Raw genomic sequence first — 11,843 nt, 5'->3', positions numbered from 1 at the left:
TTAATAGCTTTTGGGGAAATAGTTGGAAACGTATTATACGATACGACCTAATTTCTCGGAATCGTATATTGTATCGCGAATATTCGTAAGCTGGGCGACACGAATAAATCGTATCGTACAACGGTGATTCGTCGTATACGAAACGATAAATAATATATCGGAAATATATTAAATCGCGAATACGAAGGGCATCGAAGTTGTCGGCCCGTCGAGCCAAGCACGTAAGCGTGCAAGGCCCAACGAGCCAGCAAGCTCGCGAGCAAGCAAGGAAAGCCCATTGGGCGCGAGCACGCAACAGCACGCATAGAGCAGCAGCAGCGACGAGCCAGCAAGGCCCACGGCCCAGCTGCTCGGCGCGCGCGCTGTGGGCTTCGGCCTGTAGTGTGTCGCTGGGCGCGGGCGTGTGTCCGTTGCTTGGCTCGCACGGCTTGCTAGCCGGCCTTGCTTCTTGCTTGGTCGGTTAGTAAGGTTAATGATATAACCTTACAACCTAGTTTTCAACATACAACACAATTCATACACTCAAACCCTAGAGACACAGAGAACCCTAATTCTCTCTGTGCCTCCAAAGTGAGTTCTTCCCAAAAGAAAAGTATCTTGATCAATTGTCTAAGCTACGATATCAAGACGGATCTGACGTGTCGGTGAACCAAGTAGAGGAACGACAAGTGGAGTTCTTTGTTCGTGTTCGTTGACGGATTAACGTGGAAAACACGCTTCGAATGTAAGTTTGCTTAATCTGTGCTTTATACATATTTCCTTGCTTTGGACATTGTTCCGCACATGTTATTATGTTTAACTGTATTCCCCTACAGGAATTTCATTTCCGATAAGTAATATGTCGTCGACATATAATACTAGAAAAGCAATTTTTCTCCCACTGACCTTCTTGTATACACAAGATTCGGCTGCGTTCTTGATGAAACCAAAGTCACTGACTGCTTCATCAAAACGTATATTCCAGCTCCTGGATGCTTGCTTCAATCCGTAGATTGATTTCTTTAACTTGCATACCTTTTTAGCATTCTTTGGATCCTCAAAACCCTCAGGCTGTGTCATAAACACAGTTTCTGTTAAAACGCCGTTTAAGAAAGCGGTTTTGACATCCATCTGCCATATTTCGTAATCGTAATATGCAGCGATTGCTAACATTATCCGAATAGACTTTAGCATTGCAACTGGTGAAAAGGTTTCATCGTAATCCACACCGTGGACTTGCCTGTAACCTTTGCAACCAATCTAGCTTTGAAAACTTCTAGTTTCCCATCCTTGACCTTTTTCAGTTTGAAAACCCATTTGCTTCAAATGGCTTGGTAGCCATCTGGCAAATCGACCAAATCCCATACTTGGTTTTCAGACATGGAGTCTAATTCAGATTGCATGGCTTCATGCCATTGCTTGGAGCTAGGGCTCGTCATAGCTTGTTTGTAAGTCGCAGGTTCATCACTTTCAAGTAATAGAACATCATAGCTCTTATTCGTCAAAATACCTAAGTACCTTTCCGGTTGAGATCTATATCTCTGCGATCTACGCGGGGTTACATCTCTAGATTGTCCATGATTCTCACCAGAAACTTCTAAAGATCTCTGAGTTACATCCTGAATGTCATCTTGAGCATTCTCTAGAGTTTGTTGTTCGACTCGAATTTCTTCGAGGTCTACTTTTCTCCCACTTGTCATTTTGGAAATGTGATCCTTTTCCAAAAAGATACCATCTCGAGCAACAAACACCTTGTTCTCAGATGTATTGTAGAAGTAATACCCCTTTGTTTCCTTTGGATAGCCCACAAGGATACATTTGTCAGATTTTAGATGAAGTTTGTCTGAAATTAATCGTTTGACATATACTTTACATCCCCAAATCTTAAGAAAAGACACTTTTGGACGCTTTCCAAACCATAACTCATATGGAGTCTTTTCAACAGCTTTAGACGGAGCTCTATTTATAGTGAGTGCGGCTGTATTTAGTGCATGTCCCCAAAATTCTATTGGAAGTTCGGCCTGACCCATCATTGATCTAACCATGTCTAGCAAGGTTCTGTTCCTCCGTTCCGACACACCGTTCCATTGTGGTGTTCCAGAAGGAGTCAATTCTGATAGAATTCCACATTCTTTCAGAAGGTCATCAAATTCATAGCTCAGATATTCACCGCCTCTATCAGACCGCAGTGTCTTAATCTTCTTGCCTAATTGATTCTCTACTTCACTCTGAAATTCCTTGAATTTTTCAAAGGATTCAGACTTATGCTTCATTAGGTAGACATAACCATATCTACTGAAGTCATCAGTGAAAGTGATAAAGTACCTGAAAGCACCCCTAGCATTTGTACTCATTGGTCCACATACATCTGTATGGATTAAACCCAATAGTTCAGTTGCTCTTTCTCCAACTTTAGAGAAAGGTTGCTTTGTCATTTTGCCAATTAAACATGATTCGCACTTACCATAATCCTCTAAGTTAAATGGTTCCAGAATTCCTTCCTTTTGAAGTCTTTCCATGCGTTTCAAGTTAATATGGCCTAATCGACAATGTCACAGATAGGTGAGATCTGAATCATCCTTTTTGGCCTTTTTGGTATTTAAGTTATAAACTTGTTTGTCGTGATCTAATAAATAAAGTCCATTGACTAATCTAGCAGATCCATAAAACATCTCTTTAAAATAAAACGTACAACTATTGTCTTTTATTAAAAAGGAAAATCCCTTAGCATCTAAGCAAGAAACAGAAATGATGTTTATAGTAAGACTTGGAACATGGAAACATTCTTCCAGTTCCAAAACTAGCCCAGAGGGCAACGAAAAATAATAAGTTCCTACAGCTAATGCATCAATCCGTGCTCCATTTCCCACTCGTAGGTCGACTTCACCCTTGCTTAACTTTCTACTTCTTCTTAGTCCCTGTGAATTGGAACATAAGTGTGAGCCACAACCTGTATCTAATACCCAAGAAGTTGAATTAACAAGTGTACAGTCTATAACGAAAATACCTGAAGATGGAACGACTGTTCCGTTCTTCTGATCTTCCTTTAGCTTCAAGCAATCTCTCTTCCAATGCCCCTTCTTCTTGCAATAGAAGCATTCGGATTCAGAAGTGGGTTGACTGACCTTCCTCTTTTCAGACTTGGCGCCAGTTTGCTTAGTTGGGCTGGCCTTGTTGCCACCTTTCTTAGCATTCCTCTTCTTTCCAGATTTCTTGAACTTGCCCCCACGCACCATAAGCACATCTTGCTTATCACTTTTGAGCGTCTTTTCAGCGGTCTTCAGCATACCGTGAAGCTCAGTGAGCGTTTTGTCCAGACTATTCATACTGTAGTTCAGTTTGAACTGATCATACCCGTTATGAAGAGAATGGAGGATGGTGTCTACAGCCATTTCCTGAGAGAATTGTTGATACAGACGACTCATATTCTCAATGAGTCCAATCATCTTGAGAACATGTGGACTTACAGGCTCGCCTTTCTTAAGCTTGGTCTTAAGAATTTGCCTATGAGTCTCGAATCTTTCGACTCGAGCCAGATCTTGGAACATGTTCTTTAACTCACTGATGATTGTGAAAGCATCTGAGTTGATGAACGTTTTGTGTAAATCTGCACTCATGGTTGCAAGCATTAGACATTTCACATCCTGGTTGGCATCAATCTAACGATTGAGGGCTGCCTGAGTGACCCCTTCGCCTGCGGCTTCGGGCATCGCCTCTTCCAGGACATACTCCTTTTCTTCCTGCATAAGAACTATTTGCAAGTTCCTTTGCCAGTCAAGGAAGTTTTTCCCGCTCAACTTCTCCTTTTCGAGAATTGATCGAATGTTGAATGAATTGTTGTTTGCCATAATTAAAACTAAAATTGAAAAAGAATAAACAAATAAATAATCATTCACAGTTTCTCTTAATAACTTTAAATTCTAGCATACATGCATAATTCAATGTTCATTAAGCATTTTATTCACTAGTGGAAAAAGGCTTATTTGCATCCCCGCATTTGCCACGCCATTCTGAACATGTGACGCAAATGACATATTTTAGCATAAAATTTAGTCATTTGCGTCGCAGCTTTGTTAAACTGCGAGGCAAATGACTCTAGGATGCCCCCCAGAGTCATTTGCGTCGCAGATTAGTAAACCTGCGACGCAATTTACTCAATCCAGTGCGTCGCAGATTTACTAATCTGCGACGCAAATGACTCTAGGATGCTCCTAGAGTCATTTGCCACGCATATTTGTAAATATGCGACGCACTGGGTTTTTAAATTTTTTTTTTCGAATTCGCGCTCTACCTTAATTGCTTAGGAATTCATTCTGACTTAGGTTACTGCTCGACAAACACTGCGCCCTCCCAAACGAAACCACCACCAACACCAACACTAGCTGCTTCGTTCTCACCGGCGGCACTGTCGTCGTTGCTTCGCCGCCTTCCGTCGCGCCGGCCGTTCCTTCGCGACGGTCGTTCCTTCGCTACTTAATTCACTACTTCGCCTCACTGCGCGCTTCACGTACTTCTTGCTCCCTTTTTAGAGCCGCCGCCCACGGCCAAGGAATTCGTCCACGGCACGGCAGCCGCCCACGCCGCCACCCACTCAACCGCCCTTGTTCATTGTCATCTCTCCTCTCTTAGGTATTGGATTTTAATTTTGATATTTATTGAATTTTAATTGTGCATTTTAATTTTAATTGTGGACATTATAATTGAATTTTAATTGTGGACATTATAATTGAATTTTAATTATGCATTATAATTGAATTTTAATGGTTGATATTATTTGTTGAATTTTAATTGGGTACATTTTAGGATTTAGGTTTTGATGAATTTTAGTTATAGGTTTTGTTGAATTTTAGTTGAATTATATTTTAATTGGGTACATTTTAGTATTTAGGTTTTGTTGAATTTTAGTTGTTTATTACATTAAGGTTTTGTTGAATTAAAAGTTATGAAATGAAGTTTTGGGTTTGTGTAGTTTTATGAGATGGTTTGTGTAGGTTATGAAATGAATTTAGGCTATGAAATGAATTTAGGTGATATATGAAATCATGTTTTGGGTTTGCTACAAAATTTTGGATTTATAATGATATGAATAGCCTAGTTTATATTCTAACCTTTGACAAAATTTGGTCATATTGTTTTATCTTAAGTGGTTGAAAATGGATCAGAGTTGGATGTATGGTAGTAAACGATTTTCTACAAGGTTCTTACAAGGGATTCAAGAGTTCATTAAGGTTGCCTTGAAACATCAATCAGAACATGAATCAAGTTTAATTCTGTGTCCTTGTTGTGATTGCAATAATTCAAGGGGCGGGGTATCGGGATATTGATGATATTGTTGATCACATAGTTCGTCGCGGTTTTAAGGGTAACTACACGACGTGGACATGGCATGGTGAGAGCATAGATTATGGGGCAAGTTCTAGTATGCCGAGCTCGAGTCAGCATAATCATTGTGATAATGGTGATGATAATGAAATTGAGGATGATATTGGTGTTGAAAGTGAGGAAGAAGAGGAGAAAGATAGGATAGATGATATGATGCATGATGTGGAAGACCATCATTTCGTTGAGCGTCCCCATATATATGATAGTATAATCAAAGCTTCCGCAACACCGTTATATCCTGGTTCTACACAAACTGTACTTGGTGCCGTCATCGAATATTTCAACTTAAAGGTGGAAAACGGTTGGACCAACAAGAGTTTTTCACAATTTTTGGAGGCCACGTCTGGTAATCTTCCTGAAGGAAACAAACTTCCAAGGTCTAACTATGAGGCCCAGAAGCTTATGTGTCCTTTGGGTATGGATTATGAGAAGATACACGCGTGTCCAAATGATTGCGTGTTGTATCGAAAGCAGTATGCAAATCTGCATGAGTGTCCAAGATGCGGATTGTCCCGTTACAAGATCGTGGAGAATGATGCAACATCAACTAAGAAGAAACCTTCTCCGGCTAAGGTGCTTTGGTATCTTCCAATTATACCAAGATTTAAGCGCCTTTTCTCAGAAGAGAAAACTGCAAAACTCTTGAGGTGGCATGCCGAAGGGAGGAAGAAAGATGGGTTAATGAGGCATCCTGCTGATTCTCCACAATGGAGGAACATTGATCGAAAGTACAAGGTCTTTAGGGAAGAAGTTCGGAATCTCAGGCTTGGTCTTTGCACAGATGGAATGAACCCATTTGGGACACTTAGTACCCAATATAGCACTTGGCCGGTTCTTCTCACCATATACAATTTGCCTCCTTGATTATGCATGAAGCGTAGATACATCATGTTGTCGCTCTTAATCTCTGGGCCTAAACAACCCGGAAATGACTTAGATGTGTATCTAGAGCCACTCATTGAAGATTTGAAATTGTTGTGGGATGAAGGGGTGTTGATGTTTGATGCATACACCAAAACCAATTTCACTTTACGTGCCATGATTTTTTGTACGATAAATGATTTCCCGGCTTATGGAAATTTGTCAGGGTATTCTGTAAAGGGAAAGAAGGAATGTCCAGTTTGTCATGATGATTTGGTCTCGAGGCGCCTAAAATTTTGTGGGAAAGATGTGTACATGGATTACCGGATGTATCTTCCTGAAGATCACCCATTTCGAAAAGAGAAGGAAGCTTTTAATGGAGAATTGGAGATGAGAGAAGCTCCTGCCCCCTTATGTGTGTGTGAGGTTTATGAACGGGTTAAAGACATTGAGACAGAGTTTGGTAAGCCTTATAAAGGTCAGCCAAGTGGTGGTTACAAGAAGAGGTCTATCTTTTGGGATCTCCCATATTGGAGAGATTTGGAAGTTAGGCATTGTTTGGATGTAATGCATATTGAGAAAAATGTTTGTGATGCCATTGTTGGGACATTGTTGAATATGCAAGGGAAAACGAAGGATGGGCCTAAAGTTAGACAAGATATGGCTGCTATGGGTCGCTCCGAGTTGGCACCTCAAGAAAGGGGAAAACGCTGGTACCTTCCCCCAGCTTGTTTCACCTTGTCTAAAAAGGAGAAAGTTAGCTTTTGTGAGTCTTTGCATGGCTTAAAGGTCCCTGCCGGTTACTCTTCAAATTTTCGTAGACTTGTGTCCATGTCTGACTTGAAATTAGTTGGAATGAAATCTCATGATTGTCACGTGTTGATGCAACAATTGCTGCCGGTTGCAATTCGAGGGATATTGCCGCCACAAGTGAGGTATACCATTACAAGATTGTGTTTCTTTTTCAACACAATTTGTAGCAAGGTGATCAATCCAACAATACTGGATGATTTGCAGGCCTATGTACTTGAGACCATGTGTCGGTTTGAAAAGTATTTTCCGCCATCATTCTTTGACATGATGCCTCATTTGATTATTCATCTTGTTCGTGAAATTAAGCTTTGTGGGCCAGTTTGTATGAGGTACATGTATCCCTTTGAACGGGAAATGGGTACTTTGAAAGATAGAGTGATGAATCCGGCCAAACCTGAAGCTAGTATTGTCCAACGAACCTAGAACGACTCGATTAGCCTTAAATGTGAAATAATAGATTGTAAAGAGCCTTAGAAAGTTGTAAATAAGCATATTAAACGTAGAATAAGTTTGAAAACATTCCTTAGGTTCTTTGGTTCAAAGTTGGGTTCGAAAACTTCATTTTTGCCTAAAAATGACCTAGAACGACTCAATTAGCCTTAAAAAATAGATTGTAAAGAGCCTTAGAAAGTTGTAAATAATCATATTAAACGTAGAATAAGTTTGAAAACATTCCTTAGGTTCTTTGGTTCAAAGTTGGGTTCGAAAACATCATTTTTGCCTAAAAATGACCTAGAACGACCCAATTAGCCTTAAATGTGAAATAATAGATTGTAAAGAGCCTTAGAAAGTTGTAAATAAGCATATTAAACGTAGAATAAGTTTGAAAACATTCCTTAGGTTCTTTAGTTCAAAGTTGGGTTCGAAAACATCATTTTTGCCTAAAAATGACCTAGAACGACCCAATTAGCCTTAAATGTGAAATAATAGATTGTAAAGAGCCTTAGAAAGTTATAACTATGCATATGAGACGTGTAATAAGTTTGAAAACATTCCTTAGGTTCTTTGGTTCAAAATTGGGTTCGAAAACATCATTTTTAAAAATGACCTAGAACGACCCAATTAGCCTTAAATGTGAAATAATAGATTGTAAAGAGCCTTAGAAAGTTATAACTATGCATATGAGACGTGTAATAAGTTTAAAAACATTCTTTAGGTTCTTTAGTTCAAAGTTGGGTTCGAAAACATCATTTTTGCCTAAAAATGACCTAGAACGACTCAATTAGCCTTAAATGTGGCTACTACGTATATAATTGCATTTACATGTGTAAACAAAGTATATAATTGCACTTACATGTAAAATATTCTTTGCATTTACATGTGTAAACAAAGTATATATAATTGCATATTTTATCGAATGTGTAGTGCTTTTCGGAGTTACAAGAGACTAGGTGGACAATCTAAGGGAACTAAATTAACATGGATTCCAGCACAGGTATAATTAGTTTATTATTTACCTAAGAAGCAAGTTTTTCAAAATTATAACATACAATGTGATAGAAATTTTAGTTGTGTTATTTATTTTAATGCATTTAGTGTGCTCAACAACCGGGATCACTAGATTGTGGCTACTACGTCATGCGTTTTATGTACGACATAATAATGAATCATGGTAATAGTCAAGATCTTACTAAGATATGTTCTCATAAACTACGTACTTTATATAATAAATTGAAGTACACAAAACTATTATATTGACCAATCGTTGATAAATTGAATTATTTATACTTTTTTAGGATTTTTCAAGAACATTGCCTTATTCACCGGAGGAGATTAATGAGGTGAAAGATTTTTTGGCAGATTACTTCATGAACAATGTCGAATTTTTAGCTTAATTTGTAATATGAACTTGATCTCTAGCTAGCTACGTACCTTTGTTGTAATAATTTTATGTTTGTTGTAACATGTTGGTTGATCGATCTATGACGAATTTAATTGCCTTTTATTGGGAACGTTAATTACGTTGTAAACTTTTGTGACAGGTATTATTTATAAATGTATTCCCGGTATTGGGAATGAAGCGTCTAATTTCAAAGACGATCATGTCGGAATTTCCAACTAAAATATTAAAAAACGAATTATTTTTTTTAAAAAATAAGTCATTTGCAACGCACGTTAGCTCAATGTGCGAGGCAAATGACTTAATTTTTTGGCGCTAAAATTTTCATTTGCGTCGCACATTAAGCTAATGTGCGTGGCAAATGACTTTTTTTTTTGGCGCCTAAAAGTCATTTGCGTCGCACATTTAGCTAATGTGCGTGGCAAATGACTTTTCAACATGGTGCCTGAAAAGTCATTTGCCACGCACATTAGCTAAATGTGCGACGCAAATGACTCTTATTTGCGTCGCACATTTAGCTAATGTGCGTGGCAAATGACTTTTCAACATGGTGCCTGAAAAGTTATTTGCCACGCACATTTGCTAATTGTGCGACGCAAATAAGGGTCATTTGCGTCGCACAAATGTGCGACGCAAATGACTATTTGCGTCGAGAGCTCTTGCCACGCACGATGTGCGACGCAAATATGCTTAAAAGTGCGATGCAAATAACCCTTTTTCCACTAGTGATTCAAGTTATGTGTTCCGACAGGTGTGAATAAAATGATTCCAAGATCCTAAAAACCATTGAAGAATTAAGCACATTATGTATTTAGCATGAATAAGTGTTATTTTGGCATGGCACCATTGAATAAGTGTTATTTTGGCATGGCACCTTTTAACTCAATTTTTAAGTTTGGAACTTAAGGCTCTTACTATGTTGGTTAGATTTTAAGTGAACTAAAATCCTTAATCATGCAACATAATCAAGCTTCGATCTCATGCATATTTAAGACATATTTAAAAGCAATAAATAACTTAAAGCATGCATAAGATAAATGTGATCTAGTATGGCCCGACTTCATCTTGAAGCTTCAACTTCAAAGTCCGTCTTGAAAATATCCGTGGGAGGCGCCATTTTCTTCAAATAGGATAAGCTATAATTAAACTAATTACAACTATTTGATGGTACGCATACCATATTTGAATTGAAAAACAAATTTGGTACTTTAGACCAATTACATTCAAATTAATGGTACGCACACCATATTTTCTATCCTATTTGGGCCATACTAGTCACTTCATAACCTGCAAAACAGTACATATACAATATATACCATTCACCCATTCATTATCATGAATGGCCCACATAGCTGGTTAGTAAAACACGTTATGCATCACATAAATATTTGCAGCAATTAATCAAGGGCACCAATAATCTACCAATTATTCAGTCCTTATTAATTCTAATCAAGTTGTTTAACCTTAAAGGATTTGTAGACCTAATCAAGAGTTTATGACTAAAATTGCTCCCACTTAAACCAATAAATTCATATGCTTTACTAATTTTAAACATAAAAATGTATTTCTAGTCTAACTGGAAACATACAAATTTAATAAAATTTAAAGCTCATATAAATTTATAATTGAATCCATTTTATTTAATTTATTTTCAGTTGAATTAAATGAATTTAAATTAATTCAAGGTTTAATTTTAGTAAAATAATTAGTATAAATAGAATTTATAATAATAATAATATTCAAAATTAAAACCCGAGAAAATAATTTAAATTATTAATTTTAAAATTAATTAAAACGTTTCCGAACTGAAAATTCAATATTAAATTTAAGAACGACTCAATCGTAACACGACGAGGCACTTGGGCTTGCGCCCAAGCCCCATCGAGTGCACGAGGCTTAGCGCCCCTCGACTGTTCGTATAGCAACACGCAAGCAGGCCACACGCAACGCAGCACTGCAGGCCACGCTGTGCGCGCCCGCTCGCTTGTCGCGCCTGCTTGCCTCGCGTCTGCTTGCTTGCTGGGCGTGGCAGCGCGCTTTGTGGCGCAGCACGCTTGCTGCCCATACGCGTCTGCCCGATGGCTTGCGCCTTGGCCCTTCGCCCTTGCCCACTCGCCCATATGCGCACAGCACTCGACATAGGGAAGCGTGCTGCCTTGTGCTCGTGTGCCATGGCTCTTGCTCGTTGCATCGTACCGTGTGAGGGGGTCGAAAAAGCACGAGGCTAATGCGTGACCTCGTCCCTCGTGGGCGTGACGTTTCTTTTTGTCAAATCAAGTGTATTTGGATTTCCTGTGAGTTTACACCCAATTGACTAGTAATATAGGATTCGTCATTCAGTGTTTTTCTCAAGCCCCCAATTATAGCTACGGGATTGGCTTGGTGCTATAATGCTTGGCATACGTTTTTATGCATTCATGGTGACATGGATCATGAATAGTTTCAACCAGACTCGTTTAGTGCGAGGTACGTTCGAGTAGTGATTTGCTACTTCTCTTGTAGATGTCGTATTGTGCGACATTGCCATGGTCAAGGTAGTCACATGTTGAAGTGTGCCTCGACCAAAAGCTAGGTGCCTTTCTTTACCCATAATCATATTTAGAAATCCTTTTGACTCACTTGCAACATCGAGATAAATGCATACTTAGCTTAAACCAACGACACTTTATTATGTTCGAAGAAGTCTTTGAAAATTATTTGAAATCCGAGTCCTACTGTGTACAATCCGAGGTGTCCTAAGTAAGTTGACTTATAGAAGGGTTCGTACAGGATTACATGAGTGAATCAAAATACTGTTACGATTTTTGGAATGCTGTCTAAGGATTTGCTGGAAGCCAGGGTGCAGGCGTCAAGATATTACTTGTGCCCGTGTGGCACATGCTTTGGGTTTTTAGGGCCATCTTTTCCAGAATTGCGGGAATATAAACCGTTTTCAAATTGACTTAGATTTACTTGGTGTATGTCTGCA

Source organism: Spinacia oleracea, chromosome 5, assembly GCF_020520425.1.
Source record: "Spinacia oleracea cultivar Varoflay chromosome 5, BTI_SOV_V1, whole genome shotgun sequence".
Classification (NCBI taxonomy): domain Eukaryota; kingdom Viridiplantae; phylum Streptophyta; class Magnoliopsida; order Caryophyllales; family Amaranthaceae; genus Spinacia; species Spinacia oleracea.
This window is presented reverse-complemented; position numbering follows the sequence as displayed.